Here is a 13,774-nt window from a genome sequence, read left to right on the forward strand (position 1 = left end):
TTTCGACGGTATTGTGGGATGAAGCGGCCCGGACCGACCTTACACGTACTCTTACGTGAGACAGGTTCCACCGATTGACATGCACTTGGTGCATAAGGTGGCTAGCGGGTGCCAGTCTCTCCCACTTTAGTCGGAACGGATTCGATGAAAAGGGTCCTTATGAAGGGTAAATAGCAATTGGCATATCACGTTGTGGTCTTGCGTAGGTAAGAAACGTTCTTGCTAGAAATCCATAGCAGCCACGTAAAACATGCAACAACAATTAGAGGACGTCTAACTTGTTTTTGCAGGGTATGCTATGTGATGTGATATGGCCAAGAAGAATGTGATGAATGATATGTGATGTATGAGATTGATCATGTTCTTGTAATAGGATTCACGACTTGCATGTCGATGAGTATGACAACCGGCAGGAGCCATAGGAGTTGTCTTTATTTATTGTATGACCTGCGTGTCATTGAAGAACGCCATGTAAACTACTTTACTTTATTGCTAAACGCGTTAGTCATAGAAGTAGAAGTAGTCGTTGGCGTTACAACTTCATGAAGACACGATGATGGAGATCATGATGATGGAGATCATGGTGTCGTGCCGGTGACGATGATGATCATGGAGCCCCGAAGATGAAGATCAAAAGGAGCAAAATGATATTGGCCATATCATGTCACTATTTGATTGCATGTGATGTTTATCATGTTTATGCATCTTGTTTGCTTAGGACGACGGTAGTAAATAAGATGATCCCTTACAAAATTTCAAGAAGTGTTCTCCCCTAACTGTGCACCGTTGCTACAGTTTGTCGCTTCTAAGCACCACGTGATGATCGGGTGTGATGGATTCTTACGTTCACATACAACGGGTGTAAGACAGTTTTACACAGCGAAAACACTTAGGGTTAACTTGACGAGCCTAGCATGTGCAGACATGGCCTCGGAACACGGAGACCGAAAGGTCGAGCATGAGTCGTATAGCAGATACGATCAACATGAAGATGTTCACCGATGATGACTAGTCCGTCTCACGTGATGATCGGACACGGCCTAGTTGACTCGGATCATGTAATCACTTAGATGACCAGAGGGATGTCTATCTGAGTGGGAGTTCATAAGATGAACTTAATTATCCTGAACATAGTCAAAAGACCTTTTGCAAATTATGTCGTAAGCTCGCGCTTTAGTTCCACTGTTTAGATATGTTCCTAGAGAAAATATAGTTGAAAGTTGATAGTAGCGATTATGCGATCAGTAGAAAGCTTATGTCCTTAATGCACCGCTCAGTGTGCTGAACCCCAACGTCGTTTGTCGATGTTGCGAACATCGGACATACACGTTTTGATAACTACGTGATAGTTCAATTAAATGGTTTGAGTAGAGGCACCAAAGACGTTTTCGAAACGTCGCGGAACATATGAGATGTTTCGAGGGCTGAAATTGGGATTTCAGGCTCGTGCCCACGTCAAGAGGTATAACACCTCCGACGATTTTCTTAGCCTGCAAACTAAGGGAGAAAAGCTCAATCATTGAGCTTGTGCTCAGATTGTCTGAGCACAACAATCACTTGAATCGAGTGGGAGTTGATCCTCCAGATGAGATAGTGATGTTTCCCCAAAGTCATTGCCACCAAGCTGCTAGAGCTTCGTGATTAACTATAACATATCAAGGATAGATATGATGATCCTTGAAATATTCATGATGTTTGACACCGCGAAAGTAGAAATCAAGAAGGAGCATCAATTGTTGATGGTTGGTGAAACCACTAGTTTCAAGAAGGGCAAGGGAACAAAGGGATACTTCATGAAACGGCAATTCAGCTGCTGCTCTAGTGAAGAAACCCAAGGTTGAACCCAAACCCGAGACTAAGTGCTTCTGTAATAAGGGGAACAACCACTGGAGCAGCATTACCCTAGATACTTGGTAGATGAGAAGGCTGGCAAGGTCGATAGAAGTATATTGGATATACATTATGTTAATGTGTACTTTACTAGTACTCCTAGTAGCACCAGGATATTGGATACCGGTTCGGTTGCTAAGTGTTAGTAACTCGAAATAAAAGCTACGGAATAAACGGAGACTAGCTAACGTATTATTATTATATAACTGTATTATCCGGAAATAAAAGCTAACTCGAAATACACGTGTGAATATGCCCTAGAGGCAATAATAAAAGTATTATTATTATATTTCCTTGTTAATGATAATTGTCTTTTATTCATGCTATAACTGTATTATCCGGAAATCGTAATACACGTGTGAATACATAGACCACAATATGTCCCTAGTGAGCCTCTAGTTGACTAGCTCGTTGTGATCAACAGATAGTCATGGTTTCCTGGCTATGGGCATTGGATGTCGTTGATAACGGGATCACATCATTAGGAGAATGATGTGATGGACAAGACCCAATCCTAAGACTAGCACAAAAGATCGTGTAGTTCATTTGCTAGAGCTTTGCCAATGTCAAGTATCTCTTCCTTCGACCATGAGAGCGTGTAACTCCTGGATACCGTAGGAGTGCTTTGGGTGTATCAAACGTCACAACGTAACTGGGTGACTATAAAGGTGCACTACAGGTATCTCCGAAAGTATCTATTGTTTTATGCGGATCGAGACTGGGATTTGTCACTCCGTGTAAACGGAGAGTTATCTCTGGGCCCACTCGGTAGGACATCATCATATGCGCAATGTGACCAAGGAGTTGATCACGGGATGATGTGTTATGGAACGAGTAAAGTGACTTGCCGGTAACGAGATTGAACAAGGTATTGGATACCGATGATCGAATCTCGGGCAAGTAACATACCGATAGACAAAGGGAATTGAATACGGGATTGATTAAGTCCTTGACATCGTGGTTCATCCGATGAGATCATCGTGGAACATGTGGGAGCCATCATGGGTATCCAGATCCCGCTGTTGGTTATTGACCGGAGAACGTCTCGGTCATGTCTACATGTCTCCCGAACCCGTAGGGTCTACACACTTAAGGTTCGATGACGCTAGGGTTATAAAGGAAGTTTGTATGTGGTTACCGAATGTTGTTCGGAGTCCTGGATGAGATCCCGGACGTCACGAGGAGTTCCGGAATGGTCCGGAGGTAAAGATTTATATATGGGAAGTCCTATTTTGGCCACCGGAAAATGTTCGGGATTTTTCGGTATTGTACCGGGAAGGTTCTAGAAGGTTCCGGAGTGGGGCCCACCTGCATGGGGGGGCCCACATGGACGTGGGTAGTGGGGGCAAGGCCCCACACCCCTGGTCAAGGCGCACCAAGATCCCCCCTTAGAAGGAATAAGATCATATCCCGAAGGGATAAGATCAAGATCCCTAAAAAGGGGGGATAACAATCGGTGGGGAAGGAAATAATGAGATTTCTTTCCTCCCACCTTGGCCAACGCCCCAATGGACTTGGAGGGCAAGAAACCAGCCCCTCCACCCCTATATATAGTGGGGAGGCGCATGGGAGCTATAGACGAAGTTCTGGCGCAGCCCTCTACCTCTCTTCCTACTCCTCCTCTCCCATGGTGCTTGGCGAAGCCCTGCTGGATTGCCACGCTCCTCCACCACCACCACGCCATTGTGCTGCTGTTGGATGGAGTCTTCCTCAACCTCTCCCTCTCTCCTTGCTGGATCAAGGCGTGGGAGACGTCACCGGGCTGTACGTGTGTTGAACGCGGAGGTGCCGTGCGTTCGGCACTTGATCATCGGTGATTTGAATCACGACGAGTACGACTCCATCAACCCCATTCACTTGAACGCTTCCGCTTAGCGATCTACGAGGGTATGTAGATGCACTCTCTTTCTACTCGTTGCTGGTCTCTCCATAGATAGATCTTGGTGACACGTAGGAAAATTTTGAATTTCTGCTACGCCATGTAAACTACTTTACTTTATTGCTAAACGCGTTAGTCATAGAAGTAGAAGTAGTCGTTGGCGTGACAACTTCATGAAGACACGATGATGGAGATCATGGTGTCGTGCCGGTGACGATGATGATCATGGAGCCCCGAAGATGAAGATCAAAAGGAGCAAAATGATATTGGCCATATCATGTCACTATTTGATTGCATGTGATGTTTATCATGTTTATGCATCTTGTTTGCTTAGGACGATGGTAGTAAATAAGATGATCCCTTACAAAATTTCAAGAAGTGTTCTCCCCTAACTGTGCACCGTTGCTACAGTTCGTCGCTTCTAAGAACCACGTGATGATCGGGTGTGATGGATTCTTACGTTCACATACAACGGGTGTAAGACAGTTTTACACAGCGAAAACACTTAGGGTTAACTTGACGAGCCTAGCATGTGCAGACATGGCCTCGGAACACGGAGACCGAAAGGTCGAGCATGAGTCGTATGGTAGATACGATCAACATGAAGATGTTCACCGATGATGACTAGTCCGTCTCACGTGATGATCGGACACGGCCTAGTTGACTCGGATCATGTGATCACTTAGATGACCAGAGGGATGTCTATCTAAGTGGGAGTTCATAAGATGAACTTAATTATCCTGAACATAGTCAAAAGACCTTTTGCAAATTATGTCGTAAGCTCGCGCTTTAGTTCCACTGTTTAGATATGTTCCTAGAGAAAATATAGTTGAAAGTTGATAGTAGCGATTATGCGATCAGTAGAAAGCTTATGTCCTTAATGCACCGCTCAGTGTGCTGAACCCCAACGTCGTTTGTCGATGTTGCGAACATCGGACATACACGTTTTGATAACTACGTGATGTTTCAATTAAATGGTTTAAGTAGAGGCACCAAAGACGTTTTCGAAACATCGCGGAACATATGAGATGTTTCGAGGGCTGAAATTGGGATTTCAGGCTCGTGCCCACGTCAAGAGGTATAAGACCTCCGACGATTTTCTTAGCCTGCAAACTAAGGGAGAAAAACTCAATCATTGAGCTTGTGCTCAGATTGTCTGAGCACAACAATCACTTGAATCGAGTGGGAGTTGATCCTCCAGATGAGATAGTGATGTTTCCCCAAAGTCATAGCCACCAAGCTGCTAGAGCTTCGTGATTAACTATAACATATCAGGGATAGATATGATGATCCTTGAAATATTCATGATGTTTGACACCACGAAAGTAGAAATCAAGAAGGAGCATCAATTGTTGATGGTTGGTGAAACCACTAGTTTCAAGAAGGGCAAGGGAACAAAGGGATACTTCATGAAACGGCAATTCAGCTGCTGCTCTAGTGAAGAAACCCAAGGTTGAACCCAAACCCGAGACTAAGTGCTTCTGTAATAAGGGGAACAACCACTGGAGCAGCATTACCCTAGATACTTGGTAGATGAGAAGGCTGGCAAGGTCGATAGAAGTATATTGGATATACATTATGTTAATGTGTACTTTACTAGTACTCCTAGTAGCACCAGGGTATTGGATACCGGTTCGGTTGCTAAGTGTTAGTAACTCGAAATAAAAGCTACGGAATAAACGGAGACTAGCTAAAGGTGAGCTGACGATATATGTTGGAAGTGTTTCCAAGGTTGATATGATCAAGCATCACACGCTCCCTCTACCACCGAGATTGGTGTTTGCGTTGGGCATAGACATGATTGGATTATGTCTATCGCAATACGGTTATTCATTTAAGGAGAATAATGGTTACTCTATTTTTGAATAATACCTTCAATGGTCTTGCACCTAAAGGAATGGTTTATTGAATCTCGGTCGTAGTGATACACATTTTCATGCCAAAAGATATAAGATAGTAATGATAGTACCACTTACTTGTGGCACTGCCATGTAAGTCATAATGGTATAAAACGCATGAAGAAGCTCCATGTTGATGGATCTTTGGACTCACTCATTTTTGAAAAGTTTGAGACATGCGAACCATGTCTATTGGTGTATATGCATGAAGAAACTCCATGCAAATGGATCGTTCGGACTCACTTGATTTTGAATCACTTGAGATATGCAAATCATACCACATGGGCAAGATGACTGAAAAGCCTCATTTTCAGTAAGATGGAAGAAGATAGCAACTTGTTGGAAGTAACACATTTTGATGTGTGCAGTCGAATGAGTGCTGAGGCATGCAGTGAATATCATTATGTTCTTACTTCACAGATGATTCGAGTAAATGTTGAGTATATTTACTTGATGAAACACAAGTCTGAATTATTGAATGGTTCAAGTAATTTCAGAGTGAAGTAGCAGATCATTGTGACAAGAGGATAAAATGTCTATGATATGATCATAGAGATGAATATCTGAGTTACGAGTTTTGGCACACAATTAAGACATTGTGGAAATTGTTTCGCAATTAATACCGCCTGGAACACCATAATGTGATGGTGTGTCCGAACATCATAGTTGCACCCTATTGGATATGGTGCGTACCATGATGTCTCTTATCAAATTACCACTATCGTTCATGGGTTAGGCATTAGAGACAACCACATTCACTTTAAATAGGGCACCACGTAATTCCGGTGAGATGACACCGTATGAATTATGGTTTAGAGAAACCTAAGTTGTCGTTTCTTAAAAGTTTGGGGCTGCGACGCTTATATGAAAAAGTTTCAGGTTGATAAGCTCGAACCCAAAGCGGATAAAATGCATCTTCATAGGAAACCCAAAACAGTTGGGTATACCTCCTAATTCAGATCCGAAAGCAATATGGATTGTTTCTAGAATCGGGTCCTTTCTCGAGGAAAAGTTTCTCTCGAAAGAATTGAGTGGGAGGATGGTGGAGACTTGATGAGGTTATTGAACCGTCTCTTCAAGTAGTGTGTGACAGGGCACAGGGAGTTGTTCCTGTGGCACCTACACCAATTGAAGTGGAAGCTTATAATATTGATCATGAAACTTCGGATCAAGTCACTCCCAAACCTCGTAGGATGACAAGGATGCGTACTACTTCAGAGTGGTACGTAATCCTGTCTTGAAGGTCATGTTGCTAGACAACAATGTACCTACGAGCTATGGAGAAGCGATGGTGGGCCCGGATTCCGATAAATGGCTTGAGGCCATAAAAATCCGAGAGAGGATCCATGTATGAAAACAAAGTGTAGACTTTGGCAGAACGGCTCGATGGTCGTAAGGCTAATGAGTACAGATGGATTTCAAAAGGAAGACGGACAATGATGGTAAATGTCACCATTAAGAAAGCTTGACTTGTCGTTAAGATGTTTTCCGACAAGTTCAAGGAGTTGACTACGATGAGATTTTCTCACTCGTAGCGATGCTAAGAGTCTGTTGGAATTATATTAGCGATTACTGCATTATTTATGAAATCTTGCAGATAGGATGTCAAAACATTGTTTCCTCGACGATTTTAATGAGGAAAGGTTGTATGTGATACAACCGGAAGGTTTTGTCAATCCTGAAAGATGCTAATAAGTATGCAAAGCTCCAGCAATCCTTCTAAGGACTGGAGTGAGCATCTCGGAGTTGGAATGTATGCTTTGATGATGATCAAATTTTTTTTTTGGGTTTGTACAAAGTTTATGAGAAACTTGTATTTCCAAAGAAGTGAGTGGGAGCACTATAGAATTTCTGATGAGTATATGTTGTTGACATATTGTTGATCAGAAATGACGTAGAATTTCTGGAAAGCATATAGGGTTATTTTGAAAGTGTTTTTCAATGGAAAGCCTGGATTAAGCTACTTGAACATTGAGCATCAAGATCTATAAGGATAGATCAAAATGCTTAATAATACTTTCAAATGAGCACATACCTTGACATGATCTTGAAGGTGTTCAAGATGGACCAGTCAAAGAAGGAGTTCTTGCCTGAGTTGTAAGGTACGAAGTTAAGACTTAAAGCTCGACCACGGCAGAATAGAGAGAAAGGACGAAGGTCGTCCCCTATGCTTAAGACGTAGGCTCTTCAGTATGCTATGCTGTGTATCGCACCTGAAGTGTGCCTTGCCATGAGTCAGTCAAGGGGTACAAGAGTGATCCAAGAATGGCTCACAAGACAGCGGTCAAAGTTATCCTTAGTAACTAGTGGACTAAGGAATTTTCTCGATTATGGAGGTGGTAAAAGAGTTCGTCGTAAAGGTTACGTCGATGCAAGCTTAACACCTATCCGGATAGCTCTGAGTAGAGAGACCGGATACATATAATGGAGCAATAATTTAGAATAGCTCAAAGTAGAACAGTTATTTGGAATAGCTCCAAATAGAGCGTGGTAGCTGCATCTAGGAGATGACATAGAGATTTGTAAAGCACACACGGATCTGAAAGGTTCAGACCCGTTGACTAAAACCTCTCTCACAAGCAACATGATCAAACATAAAACTCATTGAGTGTTAATCACATAGTGATGTGAACTAGACTACTGACTCTAGTAAACTCTTGGGTATTAGTCACATGGCGATGTGACCTGTGAGTGTTAATCACATGGCGATGTGAACTGGATTATTGACTCTAGTGCAAGTGGGAGACTGTTGGAAATATGCCCTAGAGGCAATAATAAAAGTATTATTATTATTATATTTCCTTGTTCATGATAATTGTCTTTTATTCATGCTATAACTGTATTATCCGGAAATCGTAATACACGTGTGAATACATAGACCACAATATGTCCCTAGTGAGCCTCTAGTTGACTAGCTCGTTGTGATCAATAGATAGTCATGGTTTCCTGGCTATGGACATTGGATGTCGTTGATAACGGGATCACATCATTAGGAGAATGATGTGATGGACAAGACCCAATCCTAAGACTAGCACAAAAGATCGTGTAGTTCATTTGCTAGAGCTTTGCCAATGTCAAGTATCTCTTCCTTCGACCATGAGAGCGTGTAACTCCTGGATACCGTAGGAGTGCTTTGGGTGTATCAAACGTCACAACGTAACTGGGTGACTATAAAGGTGCACTACAGGTATCTCCGAAAGTATCTATTGTTTTATGCGGATCGAGACTGGGATTTGTCACTCCGTGTAAACGGAGAGGTATCTCTGGGCCCACTCGGTAGGACATCATCATATGCGCAATGTGACCAAGGAGTTGATCACGGGATGATGTGTTACGGAACGAGTAAAGTGACTTGCCGGTAACGAGATTGAACAAGGTATTGGATACCGACGATCGAATCTCGGGCAAGTAACATACAGATAGACAAAGGGAATTGAATACGGGATTGATTAAGTCCTTGACATCGTGGTTCATCCGATGAGATCATCGTGGAACATGTGGGAGCCATCATGGGTATCTAGATCCCGCTGTTGGTTATTGACCGGAGAACGTCTCGGTCATGTCTACATGTCTCCCGAACCCGTAGGGTCTACACACTTAAGGTTCGATGACGCTAGGGTTATAAAGGAAGTTTGTATGTGGTTACCGAATGTTGTTCGGAGTCCCGGATGAGATCCCGGACGTCACGAGGAGTTCCGGAATGGTCCGGAGGTAAAGATTTATATATGGGAAGTCCTATTTTGGCCACCGGAAAATGTTCGGGATTTTTCGGTATTGTACCGGGAAGGTTCTAGAAGGTTCTGGAGTGGGGCCCACCTGCATGGGGGGACCCACATGGACGTGGGTAGTGGGGGAAAGGCCCCACACCCCTGGTCAAGGCGCACCAAGATCCCCCCTTAGAAGGAATAAGATCATATCCCGAAGGAATAAGATCAAGATCCCTAAAAAGGGGGGATAACAATCGGTGGGGAAGGAAATAATGAGATTTCTTTCCTCCCACCTTGGCCAACGCCCCAATGGACTTGGAGGGCAAGAAACCATCCCCTCCACCCCTATATATAGTGGGGAGGCGCATGGGAGCTATACACGAAGTTCTGGCGCAGCCCTCCCCCTCTCACAAGTACTCCTCCTCTCCCGCGGTGCTTGGCGAAGCCCTGCAGGATTGCCACGCTCCTCCACCACCACCACGCCGTTGTGCTGTTGTTGGATGGAGTCTTCCTCAACCTCCCCCTCTCTCCTTGCTGGATCAAGGCGTGGGAGACGTCACCGGGCTGTATGTGTGTTGAACGCGGAGGTGCCGTCCGTTCGGCACTAGGATCATCGGTGATTTGAATCACGACGAGTACGACTCCATCAACCCCGTTCACTTGAACGCTTCCGCTTAGCGATCTACAAGGGTATGTAGATGCACTCTCTTTCTACTCGTTGCTGGTCTCTCCATAGATAGATCTTGGTGACACGTAGGAAAATTTTGAATTTCTGCTACGTTCCCCAACAGGAAATAGCCCGTATTAGCGTCCCCCTTGGTAATCCACTTGACGCCACCCCTCCAGCGCCAATATTCCTCCTCTTCCCTGAGGATGGCCAGCACTTGATTTTCAAGGGCATAACAGTTAGCCCACTCCGCTTCCGAAAAGGATCTAGAGTCGGCTTGGACGTCAAGGGCCTTGATTTCCTCGATAAGAGCTTCCCTAGCTCGTTTAGTGTCACTACCGTGATTTGCACCCCACCCTCGGAGGAAACCACGCAGGGTCCCAGCCGCCGACACCCAAGTGTCAAGAGGGCCTCTGGAGCGCCCAGCCGCAGCCCTAGCTTGTTCCCAACGCGCGAGCAACAGAGGAATGAACCCCTCTACCTCGAACCACCCTGTTTCGAAGTAGAAACGTGGGCCTATCCTCCCCAGAGGCCAGGATCAATGGGACATGGTCAGAACCAATGCGTGTTTCAGCAACCAGCGTGCACATGGGGAAGATCATCTCCCAGTCAGCCGTAACGAAAACACGGTCCAGGACGCTCCGAACCGGGTTGAGTTGTTTTTTAGTCCACGTGTATCTAGCCCTTGTCCTAGCAATTTCCCGTAATGCGCAAGCCGCAATGGCATTGTTAAAAAGGGAGACCCTAGGCCAGTCAATGTTGCGATTATTTTTTTCCGTGCCCGATCGGATAAGGTTAAAATCGCCCCCAAGAACAATGGGAATGTTTGCGGCTTGCTTGGCCCCGACCAAGACTTGGATTTCACCCAGGAAATCAGCCGCGCGCGAGTGATCGGCCGGGCCGTAAACGCAAACAATCGCCCAGGAAGCGAGAGAGACTCTATGCTTAATCGTGACAGAAATGTAAAACGAACCCACGTCCCAAGTTACAACATCACATACATCAGAATTACATCCCAGAAGAAGACCGCCCGAATGGCCAATGGAAGGGACCCAGCCCCACACGAAGCGGTGGAGAGGATCATAGGCCGTAAGATCACGATACGAAAAGTCCGCTTTGATCGTTTCTTGGAGAGCCACAACGTCGATCCTTTCGCGCGCGATATACTCCCTAAGTTGCGTGCGACGACCCGAGTGCCCGCAACCCCGAATATTCCAAAAGATGTAACACATCAGATGACACGGTTGTGAAGGAGAACCCGTCTTGAGGTCACCAGTTTTGCCACTCGCTTCTTAGCCTGGGCGCGGCTCGTCGACGGCGCTGCGTCAACCTCCCTGGTTGTGGCAGCCCCCTCTGACAGGACTAGCGTGGTGGGAATACCCGAAGCCTCTGGGTTAGCAGAGACCGCCAACGTTGTGGAATCGGCCTCCCTGGCCTTGGCCGCAGCAGCGGCCTCTGCCAAATCCGCTTGGGCCTCCTCGCGAGCACGGATAAGGGACACAAGCTCCCCACGGTCCGTACCTAAATCGAAACCACTGTCGTCTAGGATAGAAACTAGTTGCGGATCTGTAAACGCGTTCAGAATCTTAAAGGAGGGGGGTGGGTTACCTGAGATCTCCAAGTTCTTGTCCGCCAGACGAAGCTGAGCACTCTCCAAGGAAGACAGATCACCTAGCGCCGCCTTGGCCCGAGCACTTGGAGCCCGTTGAGGGCCCGGAGATGCCCGAGAGCGCCGCGCCTTGGTTGCCGTGCCCGCGGAGCCCAACGCAGCCTGAAGATCCACACACGCCGGCGCCACAGGCGAAGGGAGCGCCAGCGTAGCTTACTTGACATGAGGCTTCCGTCCGGCCGTCTTCTTGGGGGCACGCCCAGAACCCCCCGAGCTGCGACGGCCCGACACCGGGGTGTGCATGGAAGGCTCATTGAGCACCACGCCCGAGTCCGAGCCGAGCAAACTGGGGAGGCTAGGGCGACAGCCGCAGCGACGCGACCGACAGCATCAGATCGGCCTACCACAGGCAGCGACGCCAAGCCCACCAGATTGAAAGCCCCCACAAGAGCGCGGGACGGAGGCGGACTGCTCCCAGCCGTGTCCGAGATCGCCAGCGTCCCAGGCTCCGCGTTCTCCTTCCCTTCGTTGAGCGCCAGTTCTTTGATACCCAATTAGTTCCAGGTCTCTGTGTCAATTGACGTGTCTGGCATGCTATCCTCAGGTTCATCCTCATGGCCGGCCATGTCCACATCCATAAAGCAGCCCTCGTTACCAGTGTGTTGCCCGCCCTGGGTCCCTGGATCTTTCTGCTACTGCCCAGCTGACCCTCCAGTCCCCGGACCAGGCGGTCCAGCACTCTTGTCACCCGGGTGAGAGGGTGGATTGTTAGGACCAGGCGCCGCCGGCCCGTCTCCAGGACACTTTGGGAGCCGCTCCACCTCGACCCGAATGTCGTAACCCTCTTGATTAAACCAAACTTGCACAAAACCATTCATCTTGTCAGGGGCTCTGCAACCAAACTTCATCCTCACCGGTCCCACCCGGATGAGGGATAGCTCATCCACCACAATAGGTCTGCCCAGCATCTTGAGCCCCTCCATCAGGCGGTCGACACGACAATGTTTCTTGGGTATGCCATGAAGGCGGAGCCACACCTCCTGCATGGAGAGGGGCACAATCGTCTCGTGGATCGAGTCTCGAACCAGCACCGTAATGTCATTGATGGAGAGGAAAAGCTTGCCGCTTGTCTTGGCTATATGCAATAGATCTGCAGAGGGGAAGACCACCGCAAAGTCGTTGTCGCCAACCTGCGCAATCTGCCAGTCCCAGTCTCCAACCACCATGTGCATCAGCTCCTGCTTGAGCGTACGCAGCGAAAGCCTCCCCGGCTCCGCTGACAAAATGGCACCATTGGCAGCTTTAAGGTCGTCGCCCTCCGCCATCTCTTCTTCTTCGAACTCCATGCAGAAAAATCCTTCGCCTGGGATGGCGCTGCCCATGATCTGGAGGTGCGGCTGCTTGCCCCGTGAAGGGCAATAGGCCGAGGCGTGTCCCTCCTGGGAAGGTGCATTTGGCCTGGTAATGCCCGGTCCGGCCGCACTTGAAATATTCCCCGCCCTCCTCTTCGACTGGAATGGGAGCATCCACCGAGCCCCGCGGCGCATCGGGCGCGACCACCGCAAGCGGTGTAGCTGAAGCCCGTGGCTTTTTCGCCAGCGGGTCCCCATGACCTCCGCCGCAAAGGGGGTGCTCTTGCTTGCGCTCCAGCTCGCGGCGCCACAATCCATGCTTGCGCTTCTGCTTCTTCTCTTGCTGGCCCCACCAAGGTGGAGGGGGACCGCAATCCCCCTCGCGCCCGTGGTAACCAGATCCGGAGTCATGGCCCTAGTAGCCACCGTAGCCACGACCAGCACCACCGTCTTGACCATGCTCAAAGCCACCTCCGCCGTTCGTACGCCCTGCCGCCTTGGCCCGCTGGCCACGCTTTGCCTGCGCCCGTAGAGCCTTCTCACGCCGCCATTCCTCCTCGAAGAGCGGAGGCTCCATCGGGCGCTTGTCTGCACGCCGGTCGCCCATGGCCGTCGCCTCGGCAAAGGACAGAGTGAGAGGGGGAGGAGGAGGGAGGGGAATGAGAGATCTAATGGGGAGACGGTGGCGCCGCACCTCACTGGAACGAGCCGAAAACCCTAGCGAGGGGTCGCGGAGGCCCCTGCGCAGCCATATATAGCGCTAGCAGGCGGG

This window comes from Triticum dicoccoides, chromosome 2A (genome assembly GCF_002162155.2).
Source record: "Triticum dicoccoides isolate Atlit2015 ecotype Zavitan chromosome 2A, WEW_v2.0, whole genome shotgun sequence".
NCBI lineage: Eukaryota > Viridiplantae > Streptophyta > Magnoliopsida > Poales > Poaceae > Triticum > Triticum dicoccoides.